This window comes from Panthera leo, chromosome F3 (assembly GCF_018350215.1).
Source record: "Panthera leo isolate Ple1 chromosome F3, P.leo_Ple1_pat1.1, whole genome shotgun sequence".
Taxonomy (NCBI): Eukaryota; Metazoa; Chordata; class Mammalia; order Carnivora; family Felidae; genus Panthera; species Panthera leo.
Window position 1 is genome coordinate 24,556,215 of NC_056696.1, and position 15,987 is coordinate 24,572,201.

A 15,987-nucleotide genomic window follows, 5' to 3' on the forward strand; every position below is an offset into this window, starting at 1 on the left:
CCATTGTATTTCACCCTGTTGTATACTGCGCCCAAAGGTGTTCACTAAGAGCCTTGTGTTCCACAGAAGGCACGTGCTACATGATGACCGAACTGCCAAGGGACAGGGCAACAGGACGGCTGGCTTTGCAAGCCATATTGGAACCTCAGGGCGCGTGTTGGAACTTCTCATGAAGGGACTGTGTGCACCAGGTGCAGAAGCAGCGGCAGCCCAGCACCTCCTTCCTGTGGCACACAGATGCTTCCCCTTGGCTAAGGGAGCTGCCTAGATCAAGGCTTCTGAGCGCATCTTGCCAAGCTCCGGCCGCTCAGGACTCCTTCCCACAGTATGTGTTTTGGTGTGTTGCCCGGCCTTGCTTTCAGGCATTCTATTTCATACTGGTGCAGAGCTTCTAATCATCTCTGGGTGTTGGATTTCTGATGTTACTTTTAATGGCTTTGGATTTTAGCGTCTTTTGTTTCCAGATTTGCATAAACAGTGCTGCCTTTGTCCTGCGGTCTTGACTCCGCTTCAAAGCCTTGTCTGGGCATCAAAGACACACTGGATCCTCATTGCTTAGGCATCGGATTGCACCAGTGCCAGCAGGTGACTGAAGGTTACAGCCCCACTTCTGGGGCAGTTTTCTGTCTTCCAAAAAAGATTAGATTCTGCCAAGTCCCCTCTGATAATGGTGCTGAACCTTTTTTTTTTTTTAATTTTTTTTTGAATGTTTATTTATTTTTGAGAGAGAGAGAGACAGAATGTGAGTGGCGGAGGGGCAGAGAAGAGAGGGAGACAGAATTTGAAGGAGGCTCCATGCTCCAAGCTGCCCACACAGATCCCAATGTGGGGCTCAAACTCACAAACCGTGAGATCATGACCAGAGCTGAAGTCAGACGATTAACCGACTGAGCCACCCAGGCGCCCCTGGTGCTGAATCTTAATAGCTTTTCCTAAGGCCTGTGCAAACACTGCTGAACTGAAGGAGAAGTGCAGGCATTTGTCTAAAAAGGAAATGGCAGTAGCTTGCTCATATAGACTGAACTCCCTCTCCCCATGAAAGTCAGAGTATTCAGGGTCCCTCTGGGAAGCATGGAAGCCTCAGGCCCACTGGCCAGTCTTGGCCGATGTCAGCGCGGTAAGGGCCGAACCCTCATTTATTTTCCCATGCATCTTGTCAAAATAAAGGCAGCAATTGGACTCTCAGTTACCCGTGATAGGATTATCTGGAGTTTGGATATACAGAGGCCAGTTTTTGATAACAGGTCAGTTTGGTACAATCATCCAACCTGCCCTTGAGCTGCCTCTCTCTATCTCTCTCTGTGCTGCCCAAGGGTGGTATGTTTAGACAACAGAGAGTAATTTTTATCTCTGCTCAGAAAAGAACCTGGAAAGTATTCGGCCACATTCCACACAGGGCATTCCAGTACCCGTTTTATCTGGCTTTCTTAGCTGTTTGCTCTTTTGCCTCATCTATGCCGTGCACTGCCACATTTTCAGATTTTCTTGAATTCTTTGCCTCGCCCTGGTCTCTTCATCTATACAATGAGTTGTGGGTAGGCTGATCTGTAAAAGCTTTCCTAAGTTTTTGTAGTTCTACCACTGATACCACATAAAATGAAGCAGCTTATTCTGTTGCTCTGCTATTTGAGACGTCATTTGGGTCTTCATTTCTTTATTGTTTTTTAAAAAATTTTTTAATGTTTTTATTTGTTGTTGAGACAGAGAGAGACAGAGCACAAGCAGGGGAGGGGCAGAGAGAGGGAGACACAGAATCTGAAGTAGGCTCCAGGCTCTGAGCTGTCAGCACAGAGCCTGACACGGAGCTTGACCCCACGAACTGCAAGATCATAACCTAAGCCGGACGCTTAGCCACTGAGCCACCCAGGCGCCCCTTCATTTCTTTATTTACACTTATATTTTACTTCTTCAGTAGTTTTGACGTATCTGTGTCTCATGTCCGTGGTGAACAGACTCATGGTTCATAGCTACATGAAATTATAAAATTCAAAAAAATGTTTTGCCCTTTGTGATGGCTAATTTTATAGGTCAACCTGGCTGGGTGATGGTACCCAGAGAGGGGGTCAGACATTATTCTGGATTTTTCCAAGAGGGTGTTTTTAGATGAAATTTACATTTAAATCAGTGGACTCTCAGCACAAGTTGCCTTCCATCACGTGGTTGGGCCTCATCCAATCAGTCAACGGTTTGAGTTGAATAAAAGACTGACCACCTCAACCAAGCAGGAATTGTGCTATTAAACTGACTTTGGACTTAAACTGCAGTGTCGGCTCCTCCCTGAATCTCCAGCCTGATGGTCCACTACACGGACTTTGAACTTGCCAGCCTCCACAACTGCCAGGAATTGTGAGCCACTTCCTTAAAATCTCTTTCTCATATATATATAACTAACATGACCTCTAATCTGAAAGAAAATACCTTTATCTTTTTATGAACGACAACAGCCAAAATAAGGGCTGTGATGGGAAGAAAAGGAACCCAGAAAATTATGTCAGAAGAGATCATTCCCAAACCAAACACTGGGAAAATCATTGCTGGCGATGCTTGGGGTGGAGTATTTGCAGCCTGAGTATCCACATTGCAGGTGTTTCATTAAATTTGCCTTTGTCAAGCATGCAAAATAAGAAAGGGCAAGTCTTCCCTAGAAGGCCCCCTGTTTTTGGAAAAGGTGAAAACAGGAGTTTGACCTTTGCCATCATGATGGGAAACAACATATGTTTATTTTTTGCAAAACCTTCTGGCCAGCCTACAGGCTTACGTGTTTTGCTCGGTCTATCATATGAGGAAAGCAGTTTGCATGCACGATGTGGACACTGGGAGAACCTGGCAGTTGGAGGTCAAGTTTCACCAGGCTACTAGATTATTGCACTGAAGTGATAGTTGTTCCCCAGGGAGAGGCTTTGCTTCACAGTGGTGTCATTATCTGGTAGAGATGCCGAAGATTGGTCTGCAGTGATGCCTTCTGAGGCCAGGAACATGAGTGTGTGTGAAAGGTCCTTGTAACATGAAGCTGGGTGGGACTGTGTCCTTTCCTGACGCTGCTTGATTTGTCTTCTGATTTTGAATTTATGTAAAATCAAGATAAAATCAGAAAGCAACACCACTTTTTTTTTTTTTATTTTTTAATCAAAGAGTGCTCCATTGGTGATTCTTTGACTTAACATTCTTGGGGCTCAGTGTCTCAAATCAAATTCTTTTCTGAGCTGTAACCAGCAAAAAAAAAAAAAAAAAAAAAAAAAGCAAAACCTTTTATTGGATCAGAATTATCTCAAGAAAGAAAGCACTGCTCTTTGGCTGCCTCTCTCAGCTCTCTCTGGTTTTGTCTGCTTAGTTGATTCCCTTGAGCCGTAAGCCCTCTGCCTGCTCCCTAACAATCCAGCGCCAGTTGTTTTGAGTCCCTGAATTAAATACATTTCTCCTAGGATGTCTTAGTAACACCGGGACTCAGGCATGGTAGCATAAAATGCCCTAATAAGCTGTTCTTCTGATATAACAGTAAATGTGATTTCAAGGGACAGAGGGTCAAACAGTTTCTGCCGTGAAGTAAAGTGGATTTTGAAGCTTTGCCTCTCTTCTATGTAATAAGGTCTCTGAGATTTGGTGTTGCTTCCCCTAATCTGTATATCTGCTGTCAAGTTTTAGAAAATAAATTGCATTGACATTCTGTAGCTTTGAGCTAGAAAGCAAATAGTTTCCCCAAAGGGAATACTTAATCTTTTGGATGTCAAAGGAGGAGAAGATAAATAAACCCGTGGTCTGTGTTTTACCTTCCCAAACCATTTCCCCTGGAGTAGATTTTGGGGGGTTCTCATTCTTTTTTTTTTTTTTTAAGTTTATTTATTTTTGAGACAGAGAGAGACAGAGCATGAATGGGGGAGGGGCAGAGAGAGAGGGCGACACAGAATCAGAAGCAGGCTCCAGGCTCTGAGCCATCAGCCCAGAGCCTGACGCGGGGCTCGAACTCACAGAGTGCGAGATCGTGACCTGAGCTGAAGTCGACGCTCAACCGACTGAGCCACCCAGGCGCCCCGAGGGGGGTTCTCATTCTAATGAAATCTCACTGCCTTTACTTTTACTTACTACTCTTACTAACATTGTGGATTTCATTCTTGTTTCTCTTTTTCAATTGTTTCCTTTTTATTTTTCCAAAGAAGCATTTTTCTAGGTAGTTTTTCATTAACTTATTGATGGATTGCCCTGTTTATTTACGGGTAGAATTGGCAATACTAGAAACTCAGGTATCTTATCTGAAGTAATTAGGAGAAGCTTTTTTCATATCACCTTGTAAAAAATGATTAGGACTTTAAAAAATTCAGACAGGTTAATTCTTGTTTTTAGCAACTTTGAGAAAAGTTATTTGCCTTGCTTGGCCTTTGATCCCTGAAAAGACCAAGGTTACACATGGCTCCAGTCTGTAGTTAATTTCACCCTGGGTGGTAAAATAATACACTGTGGTTTCCAGACCTCTGAATAATCAATGTTAACAAGTGAGGTCATTTTTGGTAGAAGAATTGCACATGTCATTGTCTCAAAAGAGACATGGGCTGCAGATCCTGTCTGGGGACCTGCTTCCAAATACTTGTTTGAACTCTTCCCAGCTTAGTGTGAACTTGGCCTTAACCTCACTTTTACGTTTCAAAGAGCTTGAGTGCTGCACATCCACAACTAAATAGATAGCGAAACAAAATCCAGTAACTTGCTGTTAAACGAAAAAATGAGAGGGAGAGCAGTTGTTATTTTACGATTGTTTTCATTTAATTCTGTCACTAAGAAGAACTTGATACTTTTTTCAGGCTCCATAGAGAAGTAGAAGACTGTGATTATGTCTTTTAAATATTGAAGTCATACGTAAAAATATGAGTTGCATGGATATTTTCTTGCCTTACCATAAAGGCCTGCTGTTTTTAATAGCGAACTGTAACCAGCAGTGTGGTACCCAAGGTCCATGATGGCCCCAAATGATTCTTGCCTGCTGGTTGTTCAACCCTTCAGTAGTCTTCTATTACCCTGAACCACGTGACCAAAAGCACAGGGGGCAGTGAGGGTGTGTGATTTTCAAGATCCGATCGTAAAAGACATTGCATTTTCTGCCATGGTCTCATGGATTGCTTGCTGTAGGGGCTGTTCCCCACGCCATGAGGACATTGACAGAGTCCCAAGGAGAAGCCCATGTAAGGAGGAACTAAGGCCAACCAATAGCCAGTACCATCTTGCTGCCATGTGAGTGATCTACCTAGGAAGTGGATCTTCCAGGCCGGTGTGACTTTCAGATGACATCTAAGTAGGAGCTCATGAGGGACTCCAGCTATGAATGTCATAAACTCCTGACCTGCACAATCTAAGAATGCAGTGAACGTCATTGTGTAAGGTGCTGGATGTGCAGATTTAGACCCTGCTCCCATGGAGCTTATGCTGTACTGGGAGGCAGTGATGATAAACAAGTAAATAAATAAACAAGCTGATTTCAAAAGATATGTGTTAAGGAGAAAGTAAAACAAGGTAATGAGGTATATTGTTCGGGGTATAGAGTTTGATAAGAGAGTACTTCATACATAAGGTGGTGAAAAATGCTTTTTGAGAAGATGATATTTGAGTCAACGTCTGAATGATGGGGAGCTACCTTGTCACCATGGTGGAGAGGGGAGGAATAGAGGTGAGAAGGGGAGCCAGTCAGGTTTCTAAGCAAAGATTTCACTTGTTTGAAGAAAGCAAAGAAGGCTGGTTTAGTTAATTACTCTGTTTTGGACATATGCCAGTTTTGCCTTTTTTTTTTTAACTTTTTAAAATATTTATTTATTATTGAGAGACAGAGAGAGAGCGTGAGCATGGGAGGGGCACAGAGAGGAGGAGACACAGAATCTGAAGCAGGCTCCAGGCTCTGAATTGTCAGCACAGAGCCCGACGCGGGGCTCAAACTCACGGACCGCGAGATCATGACCTGAGCTGAAGTTGGATGCTCAACGGACTGAGCCACCCAGGCGCCCCGCCTTCTTCTTTTTTTTTAGTGTTTATTTATTTTTGAGAGATAGAGAATCCCAGGCAGGCTCCGCGCTGTTTGTGCAGAGCCCGATGTGGGGCTCAATCTCAAGAACCATGAGATCATGACCTGAGCTGAAATCAAGAGTCGGACGCCCAACCGACTGAGCCACCCAGGCACCCCTCAGTTTTGCCTTTTGACTGGCATTCCATTCTTCTTTGAGCTTCTTCCTGGGGGAAATATGGTTAGTTTTCAATATCATCAACAAAAATATAATACACTTTTATTTTAACTCTTATTGATCCATTTAGCTATACAGTTGAAGTCCCACTAGTTAGTGGAAATAAGTATTATTTGTGCTATTAGCCTTTGAGTTTTGTCAGAGGTTGGCAAATTTGAATGTCAGCAAATTCCTTACTTTAGCGTCCTCTGCATCCCGATTTCACAGTGGAGTGTTTTCAAAAGACTTTTTTTCGCTCCGTTGTCATCCGTGGCAATGCCATTCACTAACAGGATTCAAAGGACCAGAATCCATAAAATATTAAAGTGCTTTACTTGAAAATAACAAAATAAAACTAAACAAAGCATGCAATTCCAATAATAAATGAGGACATTCTACACAGCCATCCAACAAATCTGAAAAGCAAGTGAGTGTTGGAGGCTTTGATTGCTTTATCTCTTAAGACAGGAATGAGATCAGCAAACATAAAGAATGTGAATTAAAAACAATCTGGCTTGGCTGAATATTTATTTTCTTTTTCATCTCCTCCTTTGTCAGTTAATGTAACTGAGAACTTTGTCAGTTCTCAGGCCCAAAAACAAAGGGGACTGATAACTGATTTAAAAAAGAAAAGGCCAGTAAACCAATATTCAGGTTATGTTTCTTGCATAAACCCATTAGTTCTGTCCTGGGGAAAAGTCTCAGTGAGTAATTATTTCAGACCAGTGAGCTCATAGCTGTCTGCTTGGCAAAGCTCAGCTCTGGTTTCTTCATGAAAAATAAGATAACTGCCAGGATTTTTCTGTCTCATACCTGCACCCTCACAAATGCTGCTTTTCACCCCCTCACAATTCAGATTCTCTAGGTCAATGACATTTTCTCTGACTTCGTATCGTGAGACTGAGAAGTGAGTTGATATCGAGAAGCCACAAATCAGAGTACAGAGAAATGACTCATGTATTTTTGAAGGGACAGTTATATTCACAGGGACTAGGAGAAAGGATTCTAGCTGTTCAAATTTAACTGTCCACATTCAAGATGTTTTAAAATCTAATCTCTAATAAAATAATAATTATAATCTGTTTTGCTTTAAGTAGATATATGGTTCCACAATGATCTCTATTTATTTTTTAAAAGTTTCCTTCTACTCCCCTACTTTTGGCATTCTTACTGCTTGCTACTGGCAGAAAATATTTCTTCCTTCTCAATTTATTCTGATCCCTGCTGTCTGGAGCATCTTCCAGAATACTAATTTATGACTGAAAGATCATATATTTATTTTTGTAAGGGCCTCTGTGTCAAATTTGGCTCTAAAATATCTTATGCCTTCTTACTTAAATATTTTTGTGTGCAGTAATCGTATGTATATTTTATTAAATATCTACATTTTTAAGGTGCAGCAAAGAATGTGTGTAGTCTGGAAAAGGTTTGTACTGTTCCTTGAGTTTATTAGCAATAAAAAGATTCCTATGAATGAAATCATTGTTAAGATTTGTTTTCCATTTTGTTTACTTTGCTTCTGAAGATGTTTTCAAACCTTGATTTCTGCAAATGGAAACTTTATATGCTTCTAGGGAAGGAAATATAACACACCATTTATAATAATTAATACTGGAAAAGGTATATCCTTCTTCCCCCTATAGTACAACAGTGGGAACAAACCACCCAGCCCCCAGTTCAGATATAGCAAGATGGGAAGAAGGCGTGCTCAGTTTGTAGGAGTTAAATCTCTTAAAATGTAAATTTTTTAATATTTTTTTTATTTTTAAGTAATCTCTACACCCAACGTGGGGCTCAAACTCACAACCCCAAGACCAAGAGTCACATACTCCCCCAACTGAGCCAGCCAGGCACCTCTCAAAACATAATTTTTAAAAGTAGTTTCATTGTTTCTAGATACACTAGGTAATTTAGGATAATACTATTTGTTTTCCTTGGAGAGTCATTTTTTAAAAAAATTTTTAAATGTTTATTTATTTTTGAGAGAGAGAGTGTGTGTGAGCAGGGGAGGGGCAGAGAGAGAGGGAGACACAGAATCTGAAGCAGGCTCCAGGCTCTGAGCTGTCAGCACAGAGCTCGACATGGGGCTGGAACTCACAGACTGCGAGATCGTGTCCTGAGCTGAAGTCGGACGCTTAATCAACTGAGCCACCCAAGCGCCCCAAGAGTCATTTTTATATGACAGTTGTGTTCTGCTTAATGTCTTTACTGTTGGTATACGAATTATTTTTCTAAACATTTTATTACATTATATAGTGCTCTGCAATATAATACCCTTCACTTAACAATGAGGGCTAATATTTCCTGGACACTTACTGTTACCCAGTATTACCATAACACTTGTCATGAATAAGTTCATTCAGGGCTCACAAAGCCGCAATAGACACATATTGTTATCAGTAGCCTCATCTGACAAAGGGAAAACTGAAATCCAGACGAATGAAGATTGCTCATATGATTGGTGGCAGAGCAGTGACCTGACCCGGGCCCAGATGCAGGTTGACTGTGAAGCTAATGAAGCTTGAACTTCAGGCCCCTGCAAGGGGGCCCATTGCAATGTATTCACATCTGTTTTGGCAAAATGCAAAACATTCTGCCAAATTGGTTGAGACCACTTAGCCAATTTTCCCTCCAACACTTCCCCTTATTTTGAGTGGTATTGGAGTGGCCTAGGATCTGCTTACAGGAAAGCTGACTTGGGGACATCTTTAGTGTGGGGTTAGTGCAATAATGTGGTTCAGAGTCACTTCCACTTCCAGTCATCAGACTGAACATTTTTTTTATGTTTATTTATTTATTTTGAGAGGAGAGAGAGACAGAATGGACAGGGGAGAGGTAGAGAGAGGGAGAGAGAGAGAGAATCCCATGCAGGTTCCACACTGTCAGTGCAGAGCCTGAGGTGGGGCTTGAACTCACAAACCATGAGATCATGACCTGAGCCGAAATCCAGAGTCAGACGCTTAACTGAGCCACCCAGGTGCCCCCAGACATGAGCATTTTTAAATGAATGATTTAGTTCTCATTAACTGCTGGTCAAAACTAAACTTCTATCAGAAACATATGTGATAATGCAGTGACTATAATAGAATGTAATTGTAAACCTATCAGACACTTCTTTTTTCTTTTTCCCATGAAATAGAATTTATCAGAATTGCTGTGTGTGAAGAGCACACACCCATGGCAGCACGTCTGAGGACATACATGGGTTCTGCAGGGCACCTAACTCACGTTGTGTTCTAGCAGATCTAATGCATCTCAGCCTGACAAAGTCTCGCGGTGCCAGTGGAAATGGCACACAAAACTGTCACTCATGCAGTGAAGTGACTTGAAAACTTTCTAAACTATTAATAAAAAGCAAATTTCAATCAATTTTAGTTGAGGAAAGACTAAATTATATTTGTATTCTCTATACAAAGAGAAGTGGTAAAATAATTATCACATGAAGAGGTCTGAATTACATACAAAGAGTATGCAAAGAAAAGCCTAAGGAAATAAATTTATAAGGGCGCCTGGGTGGCTCAGTCGGTTGGGCGTCCAACTTCGGCTCAGGTCATGATCTCCCAGTCTGTGGGTTCTGGGTTCGGTCCCTCCCTCAGGCTCTGTACTGACATCTCGGAGCCTGGAATCTGCTTCGGATTCCGTGTCTCCCCCTCTCTGCCCCTCCCTCGCTTGTGCTCTGTCTCTCTCTGTCTCTCTCTCTCTCTCAAGAATAAATAAACATTAAAAAATTTTTACAAAAGTAAAAAAATTTGGTAAATAAAAAAAGAAATAAATTCATAGAAGTAGGTCAGCTAGTTAATAAAATATTTTTCTGACTTTTGGATGTTTGTGGTGTTTCTTCGCTCTTGAAAAGTTTTTATAAATAGCTAATTATAATTATATTTTAATTACTAATGATATAATGATATTTAATTATATTTTAATAATTATAATTAATTCTAAAACAAATGTATTTGCTATAATTATTTATATATTTTTTCATTGTGAAGATTCACTTTAATATTTAATTTTACATTTGGAACTTTATATTCCTTTTTTTTTTTAAGTAAATTCTCTCCGCAGTGTGAGACTTGAACTCACAACCTCGAGATCAAGAGTTCCATCCTCAACCAACTGAGCCAGCCAGGCGCCCCTATATTCCTTTTTTTAAGATGAGTTCTCCTGAGTTATATAAACTTCAGGCCCCACAAAACCTTGATTCAACTCTTTCCAAGTCCTTAGATTTCAAACCCAACTCCCGAGCTCCTGCTCCACACTGCCACTTGGGGGTACACAGTTCCTTTAAAACCTTGTTTTCACTTTTGATGGTCTCACAAACCAGCTGTTCTTTCGTGTTAGCACTTTCTGAATTAATGAGGTTTGTCCTTATTTAACATAAAAAGCATCCCCAAATCTGTGGTTATAAATAGCATTTTGACAGCCAGACTCACTTCCCACAATAAAATGCTTTGAAAACATTCTGTGCACCTGCTTTGGCATGCTGAAGAGCAAATCCTAGCACAGCACGCCCGCTCGGGCTTGCTATGGTATTCCTTCCTGGATCTTTGGTTTAATTCAGTGAATGATAGAAATTTGAGTGACTGAGGGGCTCCTGGGTGGCTCAGTCGGCTAAGCATCCGACTTTGGCTCAGGTCATTCATGATCTCGTGGTTTGTGAGTTCAAGCCCCACGTCAGGCTCTGTGCCGACAGCTCAGAGCCTGGAGCCTGCTTCAGATTCTGTCTGCCCCTCCCATGCTCATGCTCTCTCTGTGTCTCTCAATAATAAATAAATGTTAAAAAAAATTAAAAAGAAAGAAATTTGAGCGGCTGATAATTTATAATCACAGTAAAAATTTATAAGTCATTTTGCCTCTGAGATGAATTTAATAGGGGTCATCTAGTCCATAAAAACTTAGTTTGTCACAATTTATTAGCTTTGCATGGCCTCAGCAACCACCATGTGCCTATAAATCATTCCCCCATGACAGCATGAGGCTTGGAGTAAAAATTAATTTTTCATAACACCACCTTTGACATTTTAAGGTTTTTAAGCATATTCCCTAGAGTTAATAGTTGGCTGTCAAGAAACGATAATGAGCTAGAATTCCCAATGTGTTTTCATTTCACACGCCTCTGTGATGTGCACAGCTGGGACCTTAGGATTGCTTCACAGTTTCATGCATATAGCCTGTACTTTATTTACCAAATCCTCCACACAGCTCAGCAGGTGCCCTGTAAACTCGGGCGTGTCACCTGCTGCTGTAGCGTCATATCTTCTTCTCAGCCACGTGGTTCCTTCTGCAGCTTCTGTCCTAACTTGCTATATAATGACTTCCCAGGGCCAGGGATCTGCTACACGGATATCAGAACTAAGAATGTTCCATATGTACCTATGCAAGGAAAGTGAACAAATAGTCTGCATTTCGCCAACTTAGAAGTTAAGCAAACACATGGAAGTATTTGGGTTTTTTTTATTTGTTCCTTCACCAAAGATACCAAGAATCTTTCTAATGGGCAGGAACTGAGCTCTCAGGAAGTGAGTAAAATACTGCCTCTCTCTGCCCCCAGCATCACTAAAAAACATAGTGGTTTCAGGAGCAAGGCACTGTTCTGAGAGCTTGGAGGGGCATTGAGACAAGGCTGGAGAGGTTAGCTATGGCTCCATTGTAAGGGCCATACAGAAAAGTAACCGTATTACATGTGTATTTGCCTTACATCTTCATAGAATTTCCCCTTTTACAACTAGTTCTCACTCTGCCATGCCCCCTATAATCTGCTCTTTTTCCTCCTTGAGGCCTCACTGATCATTCTACTTGCTACCACAGTCCCCTTTTGGCCCTCAGTTCCTTGTCACCTGGACCAATTGCAAATACTTTAGATGCCCTTGTCTTTTTGTTCCACACATCTAGAAAAAGCCAATCCCGGGTCAGCCCTCCTGCAGTCTCTACTTTAGGGCACTGGGCACCCCCCGTCCCCAACACACATTCATGCTAATTCTGCCACACAGGATGAGCTCTCTGCCTTCAGGTGGGCCCTCGGCTGCCCAGTGATCCTTCTGTCTCCCAAGTTAGTTCTTGCTCTCTTCTCCGCTTTTCTAGGGCTACTTACTTCATCATCTCCACTGACATTTTCAGCAGAACACCTTGCTTTTGAATTCATCAAGAATAGGGAAGCCATTTGATGACAAGTTATTTGAATTTCCTTGCCTCCTTTAATCCTGTGTTGATGGGAGAGAGAGTTCATCTTGTCTAATGTCAACTTCTCAACTACTGCCCCAAATCCCATCACCTTCCTTGACTCTGTCCTCCCAGTAGACTTTGCCTCATCTTTTTCCCTTTAGCTTAGCTTTCATTCAATGGATGTTTATTGATTACTTGTTATGTGTTAGGCTTCAGGATCCAAGGCCCTCAAGGACTTAGGGTCAAGCTTTTTGAAAGGATGGTCTATGCTGGCCACTTGTGCATTCTCACCTGATGTCCATTCCTCTTTAGTGGTTTCCAGAGTCACCATTCCAATGGCAGTTTCCTTGCCGAGATCACCAGCAATCCCAGTCATCCAATCCAGTGGCACTTTGACAACCTCTCTATGGCAATCTTTCCACTGCATTCAATCATGTGGACCCCACTTTCCATTTCTACAACAATGTCATAGTCGGAGCCATAATTCCTGTCTCTTCATTTTCTTTTTATTGTCCTCTCTTTGACTTACTTCTCTCCTGTTGCACGTTTCTTAAAAAGTGGTGTTCCCCAGGGATCTAGATGTGACCTACTCAATGAACACTCTCATTGGTCTCATCCATTCCTGTAGCTTCCTTTATCATATATGTGCCAATGACTCCCAACTCTTTATTCTATCCCTGATCGTTTCTCCTGAGCTCTAGACGTAGTACCCTCCTGGACATATTCATGTAGATGGCCCATAGATTCCACTAGTTTTTAAGTCTCACACTGAACTCGCTGCCTTCTCATCTCCTTTCTCAGCCAGCTTCAGATCCCATGTTCCCATCACCATGCGCTCATTTTCCCAAAAGGGAAACATGGACCACTCCACCACCATTCACATCAGGTTATCAGTTAAATTCTGTCCATCTTTCTTCCCTATCCTCTAGAGGTTTTTTTGTTTGTTTGCTTGTTTTTGTTTTTTGCTTTTCTGTGTCCCCTCTGTCACTTCCTTAGTTCAAGGCATCATCATCTCTCGTTTCCTAATGCACTGCTCTGCCCTCAGTTTCAACCTTCTGACAATCTATTACCTACACTGAAAGCAACATGATCTTCCTTTAGATAATATCTGGCCACACCACTCCCAAGCTTTCAATAGCCTTTGAGGGTAAAATCTGTATGTTTTGAAATGGCACGCAAGGCCCCTGAACATATGAGGCTTCTGCTAGCTTCCCCAGCCCCACTCGTCCCCACTCCTCCCAAATGCCTCAGGTCGTAGTCATGTTGAACTACCTTCCAGGAGACCACAATTTTCTCCGGCCTCTGAGCCTTTGTAAATGCCCTCTGCTAGATCCAGACTGCCTCTCTCCACTCTTAATTTGCCTATTTTTCAGGCTTGTAACAGAATTTACCTTCTTTTAATAGGCCCTCCCAGGGACTGAACTCTGGGCGAGACTCTGGGCGAGACCTCATTTGTGTGGTTTCATGCATCTCCCAGAGCATTCTTGTAACAGTTTTTGATTACCTTGTATACCTTTTGTATCTGCTTCCTCAGTTCAGCTTCTTGGGAGCAGGGCTTATCCTGACACTTCTGAATGTATCTCCAGATGCTGGCACTGAGGTACCTAGTAGGAAGGGGCTAAGTTAATACTTGAGAAAGTATAAATAGGTTGTTTTAATAGATTCTTACATCAATATCCACTTTGTTTATATTTAATGATAAAACTAAGGTCCCCAAAGACAACTAATAGTTTCCTCCCAGTTTCCTCAAGGGCCTGTGTGGTTACAAAGTTAGGACCCAAACTGAGACCTTATGTTTGTTTGTTTGTTTGTTTGTTTGTTTTCCAGAAGCAGGGGAATTGGAATTCTCTTCTGTGGGATTCTTTCTCTTATTTTGTTTATTTGATAATGGGAATAGAGTGCATTTTGAAGAGCCCTGTGAGGATAAATTTCACGTTGATTAGATTCCCATATCCACACTGAAAACCTGTAATTTCTTGATCATGATACTAAGTTCAATAAAAACAAACTGATTCGTTGTTTCAAAGAATGGACCACATTCATTATGAAAATTAAATTCAGTCTTTTTTCTCCCTCTTAAGAAAAAGGATTTTGAAATGTGACCCATCGTTGTGTTTTCATCTGGTTTGGTGGAAAACAGTTGTCTCCTCCAGTAAATCCTAGATGCTTCAGGATACCACACACACAGTTTGCATTCAGATTTAGTGACTGCCAGAATCTCCGATGAAGACGTTTCTGTTCTATGTTTGTATGCACACATAAAAATTTATAGTGTTTTTAAACATTTATAAAGACATTTGCACAAAAATTCTTGTAAGGATAGTGGATTTAAAAAATCAGTTGTGGGCGCCTGGGTGGCTCAGTCAAGAGCATCCGACTCTTGGTTTCTGTTCAGGTCATGATCTCACGGTTCACGAGATCAAGCTCTGCTTGGGGCTCTGCACTGGGAGTGTGGAGCCGGGTTGGGATTCTCTCTCTGTCTCTGTCTCTGTCTCTCTCTGTCTCTGTCTCTCTCTCTCTTCTGCTCCCGCACTTGCAATCTTTCTCTCTCTCAAAAAGAAGTAAAACTCTATAAACAAACAAACAATCATTTTGCACTCACAATCCTAAAGAAGGAGATAGCAGAAATGCTATAGGATCTCTGCTTAGGACACCTGATGGGTTGGCCTAAGCAGAGATTCTGGGAAATTTCCATCGTTTCTTTTCTTTACTATTCTATTTTTGTTTCGTCTTTTTGGGGAAGAGGGGTATGAGAAGTGCATCTCAACAGGCATGAGGAAGGACAAGGAGAAATTGTTCTTGTTCTGCTCTTTGCTGTCTTGTTTCTTATATTCTTCTTGGAGATAACAGTATTCTGAATTATAATAAAGCATTGTTATAATAAAAGCCAGAGTAAGCATGGAGAACTTGTGTGATTTGCACTTTCTGCCAAACCATGTGGGTCAGATTTATTATGGGGTGTGTAACAGTTTGGGAATATATTAACCAATAGATTGGGCTGCTGCCCACTTGTGCCTCCCATAGAGATTTTACACACAGGGTTTACACACTCTAAACGTGAGACAAAACAGATGGCGTAAAGCCCTGCATAATGATCGTAACTACACGATTACATTGAGGGCAAAAGGGAGGTTTAAGATTGTGACGCCTTGGTCCCTGACGCTACGTCAGGTATATATTGTGGCAGCTGATTGGAACAAACTGGTTTTGCACATACTGGCTGGCACCTGGTAGTCAAGATGGAGGCTGCTTGGGTTTCTGTGTAGCACATAGTAGCAAACAAAGAGGAAAAAGGTCTTCAGCAGCTTTGAAAGTTACTGGAGATGGGATCACTCTAGAATGAGCTGGAAAGATACAGGAGATTGTGAGTAGCAGAATGATTGTCCGTCCGCTGTCTCTTTCTGGATAATTTCTCTTTGCCAGTTAAATCGTCAGAGAGCCATGTTGGAGAAGGGGTACAGAACTGAAAACTTTGCCGGTCCAGATTTCTGCTCTCATTAAATAAGCTCCCAAAACAAACCATGTGGTCGGCACTTGCATAGCTAACATCCACTTCGAAGTGTTCACACTGTCTTGTGTGTTCAACTCGAGGTCGGGACGTGCACTAAGGAGGGAGATGAGACATGAATGT

At 41.8% G+C, this 15,987-nt stretch overlaps 1 protein-coding gene across 1 annotated transcript in view; it reads left to right on the top strand.

Annotated features, from left to right (window-relative positions):
• Nucleotides 1–15,987, top strand: part of COLGALT2 (collagen beta(1-O)galactosyltransferase 2) — a 111,819-nt gene that overhangs the window by 12,820 nt on the left and 83,012 nt on the right. The window lies entirely within an intron of this gene.